General features: G+C 36.6%; 1 pseudogene; it reads left to right on the top strand.

Moving 5' to 3' along the window:
* Positions 1 to 5,819: 5,819 nt before the first annotated feature.
* Positions 5,820 to 6,164, top strand: LOC139747355 (2-hydroxyacyl-CoA lyase 1 pseudogene; annotated as a pseudogene).
* Positions 6,165 to 15,978: the final 9,814 nt, after the last annotated feature.

The raw sequence follows: 15,978 nt of genomic DNA, 5'->3' as shown, positions 1-15,978 counted from the left end.
GTGGGAGGGCGAAAATGGATATGTATGAATGATAGTACTTTCAATAACACTGTATGGATGTGAGACATGCACGACAGATATGCTGAGGAAGGTGGAAGTGTTGGAAATGTAGTGCTGGACAACAGTTCGTGTTGTGGTGATTTGATTCAGAAAATAATAAAAGGGTGGTTGAGAAAGCTGAAGAGAACTTGCTGAAATATTTTGGACACATGGAGAGAATGAGAAGATAGATGTGTCAGAAATAGAAGAGAAAAGGAGAAAGGACTTGAAGACTCGGGAGGGTGAAAGACATGCACAGGATGGGGCGAACTGGAGGGATGTGGCATACCTGTATGAAGCGGTCGGGGTAAACCATGGATAAATATGCAGGGCCTGGTTATGCACTGAGGGCCGTGATCTCTGTGCATTGCACATGAAAGCACACAATGGATGCAAGCGAATTAACTCCCTAAAGTGGGAAATTGCGGACGAGTATATATATAGCGAGGTAGCGTTAAGAACAGAGAACTGGGCCTTTGAGGGAATATCCTCACCTGGCCCCTTCTCTGTTCCTTCTTTTGGAAAATAAAAAAAAAAAAAAATATATATATATATATATATATATATATATATATATATATATATATATATATAATATCCCTGAGGTAGGGGAGAAAGAATTCTACCTCCACATTCCCCGCGTATCGTAGTAGGTGACTGAAGGGAATTCATAATGTCTGTTTAATTTGTTTATTTCCATGTGGTGGTGAGGAAGGTAAATGCAAGGTGGAGAGATGAGCAGGTTTTCAGTCATTTGAGGTTGGTTGGGGTTGGAAGATGAGCCAGATGTTGTTTGCTGATGACACTGTGCTGGTGACATATTCAAGCAAGAAACTGCAGAAGCTGGTGTCAGAGTTTGGAGACTATGTGAAAAGAGAAAGTTGTGAGTCAAGGTCATTAGGTTAAGCAGTGAAGAAAGACAGGTTATTTGGTGTAAGAGTGTGAATGAAGAAAACGTGAGGGAAGTGGAGTGTTATTGATACCTGGCTAAGGCAGCATATGAAATAAGCCATAGAATGGGTGAAGGGAACAGGTTCTGGGAACACTGAGGAATGTGTGAAAAGAAAGGTCACCATCCTTAAGGGCAAAGATGGGTATTTTTACTGTACAGTAGCCCTTCATCATGCACACTATCTATCATAGTCCTATTAAAGCATATCATCTAAACTTTGCTTTACCTATCCTATTCTGGACTACAAAACACCTGTATATGGATATCCTCTTGGTGAAAATATATACTTTTAATGGAAATATACAAAGGTGCTTAAATCCTATGAATCTTCCCAGCACTGTCATTTTTCCCACAGTCCCTTAACTATTTCACATTTTATTTCACACATCCATTCATGTCATTCATTACAGAGACATTCTTCTCTGAATCGTACTTCACACATTCAGAGATGCATTGGAAGCCATAGTTTGGCAATTACAGTCTGAAATATAATTGAGAATAACTTAAACTAAAATCTAAAGACAGAATTTTGCATTGTGCTTTCACACCAGCAAAACTAAGTTCATTTCACACCCTAGTTACACATGAAGAGACTTTCACAGTGATGTAGAGGGTAATAATATAAGAAAACTTTCTTTCTTTATTTTTTGAGCAGAAACAATTTGCTTTACAACAGTTTGCAAAATGTTTTAAACAACATCTTAATTCTGACAATAATGAGTACAATTCTTGTCAATTAAAATTTCAACTGCTTTAAAAAATTTACTATTTTATAAAAATAGATATTTAAACTGAAACTCAATCAATGACTTGAAGCCCCCTTCTTGCAACACAGGAGGAAAAAATTAAGATTAATAGAGTAAAATGGTTGTATACACTACAATGGTCTAAAGATAGAGGAGACCACACATTCGTCAGAAAAATCCTAAAGTATAATTGAGAACATGGCACTATTTCTTGTCAACACTAAACAAGTTAAAGCTATCATTTTGATGCTACATTAGAAATTTGTATCCATCATTATTAACACAAACAAGTCAATTACAGTATTTCATCCAACAATATTAATTCTACAATTAGCATATAAACATAAACTTGGAATGCTTTTCATTTAATGCACACCTATCCACAAGGGTATGTCGTGGTTTGTATTTCTGAAAATAAAATTCAATATTAAGCCAATTACCTAATGCTTTTATTAACATTTTATATATATATATATATATATATATATATATATATATATATATATATATATATATATATATATATATATATTATTCATTTTTTTATTTTGCTTTGTCACTGTCTCCCGCGTTAGCGAGGTAGCACAAGGAAACAGACGAAAGAATGGCCCAACCCACCCACATACACATGTATGTACACACACGTCCTCACACGCAAATATACATACCTATACATCTCAATGTACACATACATATACACACACAGACATATACATATATACACATGTACATAATTCATACTGCCTGCCTTTATTCATTCCCATCGCCACCTCGCCACACATGGAATAACAACCCCCTCCCCCCTCATGTGTGCGAGGTAGCGCTAGGAAAAGACAACAAAGGCCCCATTCGTTCACACTCAATCTCTAGCTGTCATGTAATAATGCACCGAAAACACAGCTCCCTTTCCACATCCAGCCCCACAGAACTTTCCATGGTTTACCCCAGGCACTTCACATGCCCTGGTTCAATCCATTGACAGCACGTCGAAAGCCAATTATATATATATATATATATATATATATATATATATATATATATATATATATATATATATATATATATATATATATATATGGGAGCGGGAGGCTGGAAGTCCTCCCCTCTCATTTTTTTTTAATTTTCCAAAAGAAGGAACAGAGAACAAGGCCAGGTGAGGATATTCCCTCAGAGGCCCAGTCCTCTGTTCTTAACGCTACCTTGCTAACACGGGAAATGGCGGATAGTTTTAAAGAAAGATATATATATATATATATATATATATATATATATATATATATATATATATATATATATATATATATATATATATTTTTTTTTGCTTTGTCGCTGTCTCCCGCGTTTGCGAGGTAGCGCAAGGAAACATACGAAAGAAATGGCCCAACCCACCCCCATACACATGTATATACATACGTCCACACACGCAACTATACATACCTACACAGCTTTCCATGGTTCACCCTCCTGCATGTTCAGGCCCCGATCACACAAAATCGTTTTCACTCCATCTTTCCACCTCCAATTTGGTCTCCCTCTTCTCCTCGTTCCCTCCACCTCCGACACATATATCCTCTTGGTCAATCTTTCTTCACTCATTCTCTCCATGTGCCCAAACCATTTCAAAACACCCTCTTCTGCTCTCTCAACCACGCTCTTTTTATTTCCACACATCTCTCTTACCCTTACGTTACTTACTCGATCAAACCACCTCACACCACACATTGTCCTCAAACATCTCATTTCCAGCACATCCATCCTCCTGCGCACAACTCTATCCATAGCCCACGCCTTGCAACCATACAACATTGTTGGAACCATTATTCCTTCAAACATACCCATTTTTGCTTTCCGAGATAATGTTCTCGACTTCCACACATTCTTCAAGGCTCCCAGAATTTTCGCCCCCTCCCCCACCCTATGATCCACTTCTGCTTCCATGGTTCCATCCACTGCCAGATCCACTCCCAGATATCTAAAACACTTCACTTCCTCCAGTTTTTCTCCATTTCTCCATATATATATATATATATATATTTTTTGCTTTGTTGCTGTCTCCCGCATTTGCGAGGTAGCGCAAAGGAAACAGACGAAAGAAATGGCCCAACCCACCCCCATACACATGTATATACATACGTCCACACACGCAAATATGCATACCTACACAGCTTTCCATGGTTTACCCCAGACGCTTCACATGCCCTGATTCAATCCACTGACAGCACGTCAACCCCGGTATACCACATCGATCCAATTCACTCTATTCCTTGCCCTCTTTTCACCCTCCTGCATGTTCAGGCCCCGATCACACAAATCTTTTTCACTCCATCTTTCCACCTCCAATTTGGTCTCCCACTTCTCCTCGTTCCCTCCCCCTCCGACACATATATCCTCTTGGTCAATCTTTCCTCACTCATTCTCTCCATGTGCCCAAACCATTTCAAAACACCCACTTCTGCTCTCTCAACCACTCTCTTTTTATTTCCACACATCTCTCTTACCCTTACGTTACTTACTCGATCCAACCACCTCACACCACACATTGTCCTCAAACATCTCATTTCCAGCACATCCATCCTCCTGCGCACAACTCTATCCCTAGCCCACGCCTCGCAACCATACAACATTGTTGGAACCACTATTCCTTCAAACATACCCATTTTTGCTTTCCGAGATAATGTTCTCGACTTCCACACATTCTTCAAGGCTCCCAGGATTTTCGCCCCCTCCCCCACCCTATGATCCACTTCCGCTTCCATGGTTCCATTCGCTGCCAGATCCACTCCCAGATATCTAAAACACTTTACTTCTTCCAGTTTTTCTCCATTCAAACTTACCTCCCAATTGACTTGACCTTCAACCCTACTGTACCTAATTACCTTGCTCTTATTCACATTTACTCTTAACTTTCTTCTTTCACACACTTTACTAAACTCAGTCACCAGCTTCTGCAGTTTCTCACATGAATCAGCCACCAGCGCTGTATCATCAGCGAACAACAACTGACTCACTTCCCAAGCTCTCTCATCCCCAACAGACTTCATACTTGCCCCTCTTTCCAAAACTCTTGCATTCACCTCCCTAACAACCCCATCCATAAACAAATTAAACAACCATGGAGACATCACACACCCCTGCCGCAAACCTACATTCACTGAGAACCAATCACTTTCCTGTCTTGCTACACGTACACATGCCTTACATCCTCGATAAAAATTTCACTGCTTCTAACAACTTGCCTCCCACACCATATATTCTTAATACTTTCCACAGGTCATATATGTATATATATATATATATATATATATATATATATATATATATATATATATATATATATATCGCTACCTCGCTAATGCGGGAAATGGCGAATAGTATGAAAGAAAGAAAGAAAGAAAGAATATATATATATATATATATATATATTCCTATGAGTCCACGGGGAAAATGAAACACGATAAGTTCCCAAGTGCACTTTCGTGTAATAATCACACCATCAGGGGAGACACAACAGAGAAATATAACAGCCAGATGATATACAGGTTGAATATCTCTTATCCGAAATACCTAGGACAAGTAGTGTTTTGGATTTTGGATTTTTATGAATTTTGGAATATTTGCATATACATAATGAGATATCTTGGGATGGGACCCAAGTCTAAACACATAATCAATTATGTTTCATATACACTTTATATACATAGCCTGAAGGTAATTTATACAATATTCTTAATAATTTTGCACATAAAACAAAGTTTGTGTAACAATGAACCATCAGAAAGCTGTCACAACCTCAGCTTCCCATGTGGACAATCTGTGGTTGTTTGGCAATTATTTTCTTACACTTCACACATAATTACTTGACAGTAAAAAAAGAAAATGACATACCACTTGTAACGCCATGTCACCGCTCACAAAGTTTTGGATTTTGGAGCATTTCAGATTAGGATGCAGGTACTTTTGGTACAATGGGTGTTGGTCTTGGTTATGCCATTGCAGCAGCCTTATGGGCACAAGACCATGCTCCAGGCAAGTGAATCATATGTGTTGAAGGAGATTCTGCTTTTGGTTTTAGTGGTATGGAAATGGAAACAATTTACCGCTATAAACCACCCATCATAGTCATCATTGTCAACAATAATGGCATCTACAGTGGTTTGGACATGGAATTGTTCAGTGAAATAAGAGATGGAATGGATGCTGCTATTGCAACTCCACCAACATCACTTCTGCCAACTGTACACTATGAATGCATGGCTTCAATGTTCAGTGAAACTGGTTTCTTCTGTAAGTCTGTCCCTGAACTGCAAGAGGCAGTTAGTCAGGCTCTTGAAGAAGAAAACAAGCCTTCACTTATTAATGTGATGATCAACCCTGGAGCTCAACGCAAAGTTCAAGATTTTGACTGGCTGACACGCTCCAAACTTTAAGTCAGAAGAATATGATGCATTTGCATTTCAAAATATCAACAACATGTGAATGAATAATTGTTCTGTAATTTTCCTTGTGTTCACAAACAAGGATTGACCGAATCCTTATTGGTTTTATACATAACTTTTTGGCTTTTGTGGGAAGGCAGCAGATTTATTTTAACTAAATTTGATAACATTATATTGTAAAGTATTATTAGGGATTTATCCCTGGGGATAGGGGAGAAAGAATACTTCCCATGTATTCCTTGCATGTCGTAGAAGGCGACTAAAAGGGGAGGGAGCGGGGGGCTGGAAATCCTCCCCTCTCGTATTTTTTTTTTTAATTTTCCAAAAGAAGGAACAGAGGGGGCCAGGTGAGGATATTCTGAAAAAGGCCCAGTCCTCTGTTCTTAACGCTACCTCGCTAACACGGGAAATGGCGAATAGTTTGAAAAAAAAAAAAAAAAAAATATATATATATATATATATATATATATATATATATATATATATATATATATATATATATATATATATTCATTTATTTATCTATTTATTTATTTTGCTTTGTCGCTGTCTCCCGCGTTAGTGAGGTAGCACAAGGAAACAGACGAAAGAATGGCCCAACCCACCCACATACACATGTATATACATACACGTCCACACATGCAAATATACATACCTATACATCTCAACATATACATATATATACACACACAGACATATATATATATATATATATATATATATATATATATACATAATTCATAGTCTGCCTTTATTCTTTCCCATCGCCACCCCGCCTCACATGAAATAACCCCCTCCCCCCCTCATGTGCATAAGGTAGCACTAGGAAAGGACAACAAAGGCCACATTTGTTCACACTCAGTCTCTTGCTGTCATGTAATAATGCACCGAAACCACAGCTCCCTTTCCACATCCAGGCCCCACAGAACTTTCCATGATTTACCCCAGACGCTTCACATGCCCTGGTTCAATCCATTGACAGCACGTCGACCCCAGTATACCACATCAATCCAATTCACTCTATTCCTTGCACACCTTTCACCCTCCTGCATGTTCAGGCCCCAATCACTCAAAATCTTTTTTACTCCATCCTTCCACCTCCAATTTGTTCTCCCACTTCTCCTCATTCCCTCCACCTCTGACACATATATCCTCTTGGTCAATCTTTCCTCACTCATTCTCTCCATGTGACCAAAGCATTTCAAAACACCCTCTTCTGCTCTCTCAACCACACTCTTATTATTACCACACATCTCTCTTACCCTATCATTACTTACTCGATCAAACCACCTCACACCATATATTGTCCTCAAACATCTCATTTCCAGCACATCCACCCTCCTCCGCAAAGTTCTATCCACTGCCCAGGCCTCGCAACCATATAACATTGTTGGAACCACTATTCCTTCAAACATACCCATTTTTGCTTTCCGAGATAATGTTCTCGCCTTCCACACATTTTTCATTGCTCCCACAACTTTCGCCCCTCCCCCATCCTGTGACTCACTTCCGCTTCCATGGTTCCATCTGCTGCCAAATCCACTCCCAGATATCTAAAACACTTCACTTCCTCCAGTTTTTCTCCATTCAAACTTATATCTCAAGTGAAAGAGGCTTTGAGTCATCATTGCCTAGACATCCAGGAGGGTGAGAGGCATGCATGGGATAAGATAAATCAGAGCAATGTGGTAAAAAGGGGGAACATGCTGTAAATAGGCTGAATCAGCACATTTGAAGTTGTCAGAGGGAACAGGAGAATGATCTGTTGGGCATGGCTATGTATGGTGGGCTCCAATTTCAGTGCACTCTACATTATATAGACAAGAGGTTGGATGTGAGCAAGTGGGGCTATTGTTCTGTTCTTTTCACTCCCTTGCATGGCCAGGAAATGGTTAAGTATAAAAACCAAAAAATAGTATAACGAGATATAATCCTGCTGTCTCCAATTTTGGCTTGATGATGAATCTTGCTTGTACAAGGGTTTAGATTATATTAATTTATTAATGTTGAGTATGACATTCTTTTTAGATGTTCATATTACATCTTTTTGGAACTAACAGATGCACATAAAGGACTGAATAAATCACTGCCCTTTTGTCTCAGATGCTGGTTCAGTTGCTTAACCAAAACAGGTGCTCAGGGTACTAAGAGCTTACACTTTTATATGTCCCATATAAGTGAACACTCCATAGGTTCTTTTTTACATGCTTGGACAAGAGTAATCGGATGTGGGGCAAAGACAGTTCAAAGTGGCCAAACACCATCTATTCTTGGACTAAACAATGCAGTGGGGTTTTCTCAACAACATTTGTCAATGAAAAAGTGCTAAAGTTGAGTCATTAGCAGTGGTGGAACTAATGTATGTGATTATATATTTCTTTTATGTACTGCTTCTTCTCACTCAGAGAGGTATTGCCAATTGTACATGATTATCTATTTCTTTAATGCATAACTGCTTCTGCCTCAGGGAGTTAGTGCCAGAAACAAATGAACAACAGGCCCACTTGCAAATATTGCACCACCTCTACAGCTTTCATATGTAATGTACAGAAACTATAACCCACCATCCAAAGCCCTTGTTCAACCCAGTAACAGAGTATTGTCCCTACATACTACAATGATCCAATTCATTCCATCCTATGGATGTTTTTCTAAGAGTGACCTGGAAATGAGTTTTCAGTACTCATGTTCATAGCCTGCTATTAGGCTCAGAATTTCCTGATTTCTAAATTCAATTAAAAACAAAACAGTTCTACACATCAGGCTAGGCTAAATGATATGTGAAAAGGATATATCCTTACATCAACATGCCATGATATTAATATAACTTACACTACAACAATCTGCTCTACAGATTGGTAATTTCTTATATTCATTTCACAACTGATATGTAATGGTTAGACATCACTACTTTTAATATTACAATTCACTATGTGCTGTGATATGTGGTTTATGTGGTTCTCCCAAACATTAGACAGCATTGATTTTAACTATTCTATGAGGAAAGATGACACAACTAAAGGTAACTAGGATGACACAGATGATGATAATAGGACCTATATACCACATTGATATTACACAATTATTACATTGGTGTCACTTGCTCTTGGTGTGCATAGACAAAAACAATATATATACTTTAGATTCCTTAAACTAATTCCAAGAGCAACACCATAATATGTACTATTACATCATTTATACATAGAGTGTGCTATTCAACCAAGTGCCTCCTGATGAAAGCATTTTTAAGGGAAGACCGTTATAGTCTTTTTAAGGTATCTAGTTATTGTACAAAAAATAGTAATTACAGTGCATCTTTATATTTGTGCATTTCATTAGGATGTTAATTTTCTAGAACTTTGAAATTCTTCAAACAGTATAGTGATACTTCAATAAGCAATTTTCAGACAAACGTCACGTGTAAAAACACAGTAAGTCCCCTAGGTTCACAACTTGGAAAGTTAAGTGGTTTCATTTATACTATCATATTCCTCAAATTTTATATGTATTCAAAGTTCCTTAACAAAGGTCAATAACCTGGCATAACATTATTTCAAGAGAAATGGGTAAGGAATTAACAGATATCACAATAATACTCAAAGAGGCAAAGCAATGCACAAAGAATTCCTTTGGTCAACATGCCTCCAATTTTTTTAGAGCAAAAGTAAGTCTATAATCCTGGGCATGATGACCTATCTGGAAACACAGGAGGTGGGATCTTCTGGTCAATAGAGAGTGGAAAGTCAAGCAAACAGCTTGATGGATGTGGGAGTCCATGGATGCAATGGGGCTAAATCCTCTTTCCATACTCATAATAGATGTCAGTTTTACTCATCTTCATCACAGTGCTTTAATGGTAAATTACATAAGTATGAATTTCATGAGCTAAAAATAATACTTCATGGTATTTTTTTTTTTTCTTTTTTTAATTTTCCAAAAGAAGGAACACAGAAGAGGTCCAGGTGAGGATATTCCCTCAAAGGCCCAGTCCTCTGTTCTTAACGCTACCTCGCTATCGCGGGAAATAGCGAATAGTATGAAAAAAAAAAAAAAAATCTTTGTTTCTACTCTGCTTAAAGAAAATACATGCAGACAGACAGGTGTCATTAATGAATACTCTCTAAACCATTTGGGCCACTGGATGAAAAACAGTAATGTACAAATGATTCATCATATTAGTATTTCATTACTACTTTAACAATTAAACAGAACATCACAGCAGTTTTATTAAATAATATCTCTGATAGTCTTTCCATGAAAAATAAAGCTAAATACAATTTCTCATGTAGTAATATGACAGATTCCCAGCCGGTGAGTTAGGCGACCAACTGACCAAAGATGACATAAGCAACCAGCTCTATGCATGCCATGGTCAGCAAAAACAGTTTCTCTGCTCAGTGCGAATGGTGATACCATGGTGTGAGTTGTGAATGCACTACCCATGGTGTGAGTTGTGAATGAACTATGTCATCCATGGTAACAAGATTAAAAACAGGATGTGACTGTGCCATCTCTTACTACATGAGATAGTACACTCCCATTTAGGATGGCTGAGCTTGGATAAAGGCCATAGAATGAGTATGATCAGCTTTTTGTGTAATGTACTGGAGGATACTCCATACAGATCCTAAAGTTGAATTCAAGCCTAGTAAAATGTGGACACAAAGTATTAATCCAGAAGAGAAAATGGTTTTTAATCAATTATATAACACCAGGACATTCTTTTTAAAGTAAAGAAGTTCCTGCAGCTTAATCCAAGCAGGAACAGGGAATAGACTACTTTGGAATGAAAAGTTCCCTGACAAGACAGTACTCCTTTTCATTTGTTGACTGTGATTCAAACTTGCTGGAAGTGAATTTTCACTCAAGATGTAACCAAGCTCAGCTGGTGTTTAGTAATATCCCAAAACCATGGCCTTTAAAAAAAGAATTCCAGTTGCATCAAAGTTTACTGTAGTTTTTCTAATGATTCACTGCTAAGCACACTGCACAACAGGAAACCTTTATCCCGACTTTTAAAGAAAAAGGCATGTAACCTGAAACATCATCAATGGCCTAATGTTTTGTATTCTTCTCTTGAATTATGAGTTACATGCTTATACTCTATAAAACATGAAATTAGATATGCTCATATTTTCAAACTGCACTATCTATATGGTCAATAAGTGTTAAAAAATTAAATAAAATGCATTGGCAATGTAATGAGCATCATGAGTGCTTTGGGACCTAAGTATCTATAACAAACATTACAGAAAGACACAACATAAATCTTTGAATTTCTTTGTCAACCTTTCATAATCTTCCCGATGATCATTATAATTATATGGCACATTAACATCATTTCAAAAACTGATTTTGTGTTGATATTTACCTAAAAGAACAATCTGTAAAGTGCACTGAAATGCATGTTAAGACATCTTATGAAAGGCAGAGAAGACCCAACTAGCCAGGAAGTCAAAACTTTCGAAAATCAATAACAGTCTGCAAATCATGTGCTACAAGAGAATTCAGTGTGTAAGTCATACATTGGCTTAGCTAACTCTCACTCAATTCCTCCTTCAAGCAACTCATCCAGCTGAAAGCAAAGCACCTGCTGTTTCTTCAAGACAACATTTCTGTTTGCACAAACCAGTAATTTGGATGAGTATCATGAAAACTATGCATCTCCCATGTTCACTAATTATTTAAGCACTTTTCTCTATATAAACAATAGACTTTGTTTCACTGTGAACCATGGAGACTTGCCTAAGTCATCATATCTGCCAGTGATGATGTAGGGTATTGTCATTCACTTTCAAAGATGTTTTAGTTTCACAGCCTCTAGAATGGAGGTTAATTGAACGTGATAGAGACGATCTACCTAACACCAATATATTGATCTGGACCCAAGGTACTTATAATGTATTATGTACATAAGATCTCTCTAGCAGCTCACAAGCAATATTCAATTAGGAAAGAGTTAAATAATTATGAATAATTCCTGCCTAACATGGTCTGCATCAGAAACTTTAAAAACTTATGAAATGGATGAGTTACCATTTTATCTTGTGAATGGAGCCAGTAACTTCCTTATTTCACAGATAGCTGATATATTTTGTCTAAAGGCATCAAAGTAATTGCATGACAAATTAGTCAATCATTCAGTCTACAGAGGATTTCATCAGAAAGTTCACTTTTATTCTAAACGGCAACTCATAAAGATCCTCAGAATTTACAAATAATTTAAACAATTATGAGACAAAGTCTGACATTTACACATTCTAAAATATAACATAAAGATATGATGATCTGTTTGATGATAGACAGACATTTCTAAGGCACATATATCACTAATTCTCTTGCTTCTGGGTGGAAAAGTAAGGAATTTTTAGTGGAAGAAATTTACAACTTGCCACAGTGAAAGGCTCATATGGGTAAACTTTAAGTCTCAAAAGAAATTTTCTTATAATCACAGAGGAAAAAGCTCTCAATGGAAGACTACTTAAAAACTCCTCTCTGACAGATGTAAAGAACTACAATTAAGTCCAAGTAAGGGTAAACTTGAAGGAAATTGATGAGATTGATGAGATTACCTTACAGTCTAAAGGTGTGTAGTGTTTCCTCTCAAAACAGAGAAAATAAGAGGCCAAAAAATGAATAAAATTAGCAACAAAAATATGGAACTTGGGATTTGATCTTATAATTCTAAAGATTAGCCAAATGAACAGATATTTCCTTTCAGACAAGCCTATAAGTCTTTTAGTATGATTATGGTACTTACTGAATAGCATCTCAATCTTGATACAGCATCTACAGGACTTTGACTGGAAGATTTAACCTGTAGATGAGTATAATGAATTATCCGTTCCCCACTAACAAAATAAGAATACCTTTGGCTGTATGGACTGGAAATTTTAAGTTTAACACTACAAATATATAAAATGGAAGAAATAGTAAGACTGATTCCCAATAATTTTGATAAAGGGACACCACATGAACTGTCACTACAGTACTAATGGATCTGGAAAGGGAGAAAAAAAAAATTTAGCTCAAAACTTTGATTGTAGATTACCATCTTGATTTGTTCCATTAAAGACATGTGTCTTTACAGACAAGGTCATACTGAGGAGCTATCTCAAGTGTCACTTTCAGCTCGGCAAACTATTACCTATAAGGGTGTGGCTCATGAGCATTAGCTAAGCCAATGTGAAATACAGCTGATCATTCAAACTAACTTTGCCTAAGACAGGTGAGACCTTGGTGTTCAGTCTTACATAGTCCTGGTTGGTTTCCCATTTCACAATGGATATTCTACCCTTTCTCTGATAAGTCTTAACATGCAAAAACATGTAAGTTAAATTTCAATTACAGAAAATTACGTTTTGCCTAAAGTGAAAAATTTGAGGAAGATCACTTGGCATAACCTCTCACTACTGCTGGGCAATCAGCGTTTAACACAACCACATGGTAAGTGTATGCCCTTAAAAAGCTATATATACTGAATTCAAATATATAAAATCTACAAACAACTATTCATATAAAACATCTTTATACTGAACAAATCTTGTCAGTTTCTTGTGCACAATGGCAATCTGTAAATTCACAGTGGAATATGAAACATGACTAATAAAATATATGATTTAGTAACAAATTTTTGACCACAACTGTGATAAACTGTATACTCTGTGCTCCATTATCTATTTCAGTACTTACAGTGACACAATTTCAATTCAGATCATTTTCTAGTTAACCACCAATCTTTTTTAAAAAATTGACACGCAGGAATCCTACATATTCCAAAATTTTAAAATTCCTTTCATGAATGTGAGTAATTACCTATCTGTTCTGCACAGGGAGGGAGTTTTACACTTGTGGGGCCCCATCACTTGAAAATGTTCTATCACACAATTTCTTAAATCTATGGATGCAGTTTCCATTAACCATGTCCTCAGTCATTTCATTTCATTCATCCATCACTTATACTGTAAGAGTACTTTACATCATTTTCCATAAGTTTCTTTATTTCATGTTACATCCATTGGTTGCTCTATCCCTAAATCTCTTAAAGAGTTGTTCACTGTGTCATCAATCTGTTTCAAATACTTAAATCTAGTGATCAAATAACCCCTCAATCTTCTCTCTTCCAAGATAGGCAAATTAAAAGCCTCTACCCATGCACTGTAACTTGGCTCTCTTAATTCTGGTACCATCTTTGATGCCCTCCTCTTGATCTTCTCAATTAGCTCTTTGGGTTTTTTTTAAGTGCATAGACCAAATCTGGGAAGCACAATTCAGTTTTTGCCTTATGTAGGATATGAACAGCTTGATACACATTTCCTTATCCATATACTTGAAAGCTATTCTGATATGTGCCAGCAAACAATTTGTCTCCTTAACTATTCTTTTAATGTAGACCTCTGGTGGCTAGTTATGAATGATGTCCACTCCCTAGTCCTTATTACACACAGAAAGCTGAAGCTTATTTCCTACTACATAATAATCAAATTGAGGCCTTCTTTCACTCTGTCCAAGCCTCATTACTTTATATTTTCTCAGACTGAATTTCATCAACCCCCCTCATTATATTTTTTTAAATGCCATAATTTCCTTTTCCATCTGATAACATTTTCAATGATCTTTGATTTAACTTATTTTCTCAGCTTCATCCATTTGCTATAACTTCTGATCCTATTTTTCTATCAGTGACAACAATTTCTCCACCTTTATAGTGCCAGTTGATTTATCCTTTAACCTGCAGAAAGATGCTCACAATTTGTCCAAAAAATATTGTCTTCAAATTTCCTGTTTCTCATTATAATTTGAGATGAAAGAAATAAAAGTAAAAGTAAAGGATATATACAACAGAGTGAGCTAACATACTTTACATGGCCACACTACAGCAATGAAATATAAGTGCTTCATATTATAAATGAAAGGAACATATGTACAAGTAAAGGATATGTACAAATAGTGAGTTAACATATCTTAATAAATGATCTCGGTATAGTGCTGAAGTGTACATATATGTCCCAGAGAGGGGATGAAAGAAATGTAAAAGTAAGGGATATGTACAAAAAAGTGAGCTAACAGGATTTATACAGCACTGAAATCTAACAGTAGATCCCCTGAAGGAGTGGTGGAGGAATGGTGGAAAGAGAGTGCTTCAACCATTGTTACAGTTTGAAACATCAGAGAGCCATCTCCTACCCGCCTACATCTGGGAAAGAGAGCGAGGCAACACTTGGTAATCATACAAATGTCATGTTAATGGTGGATTGTTTCAAAATAGCCTAATAAGATTAGTGTTACTATTTTTAAAAGACCTAGTTACCAATGAATGATCATGATGATTTACTTTGCCTGACACCAGTCTTTAAAATTTCTGGCCAAGATTGGCTTTGCCTTTTTCATAAATCCGTTTGTAATTTTCAGTTTTAGCATGTGATAAAAATCCTCACATAAAACTAATCTTAATCTTTTCATATCCATAAGCTTCTAAAATTCACAACAGAGATTATATACCAATATATTGAATATAATCATAAAATATTTGAATAGAGTCAGTAAACTCCTGTGAGTTACATAGATGCCTACAAGTTATAAAGAACAATTCTTTATTCACAAACTACTCTTTAATGTATTTACATTTTTATGAACTTCTTAATTCACTTAACCTCAAATAAAAATCTCAGTTCTTTGCTGTTTAAAAACACTAACTAAACAATAAGCATATCAAACTTGGCATCTCTCATCAGTAAGTTTGTTTGAATTCCATCACAGCTCTCTCATCTTATGGTCTTATTACACCCCAATGAAATGACACTTC

The sequence above is a fragment of the Panulirus ornatus genome, chromosome 68 (assembly GCF_036320965.1).
Source record: "Panulirus ornatus isolate Po-2019 chromosome 68, ASM3632096v1, whole genome shotgun sequence".
In the NCBI taxonomy this organism is placed as follows: Eukaryota; Metazoa; Arthropoda; class Malacostraca; order Decapoda; family Palinuridae; genus Panulirus; species Panulirus ornatus.
Note: the sequence above shows the minus strand (reverse complement) of the source record. Positions and strands in the feature narration are given on the sequence as shown.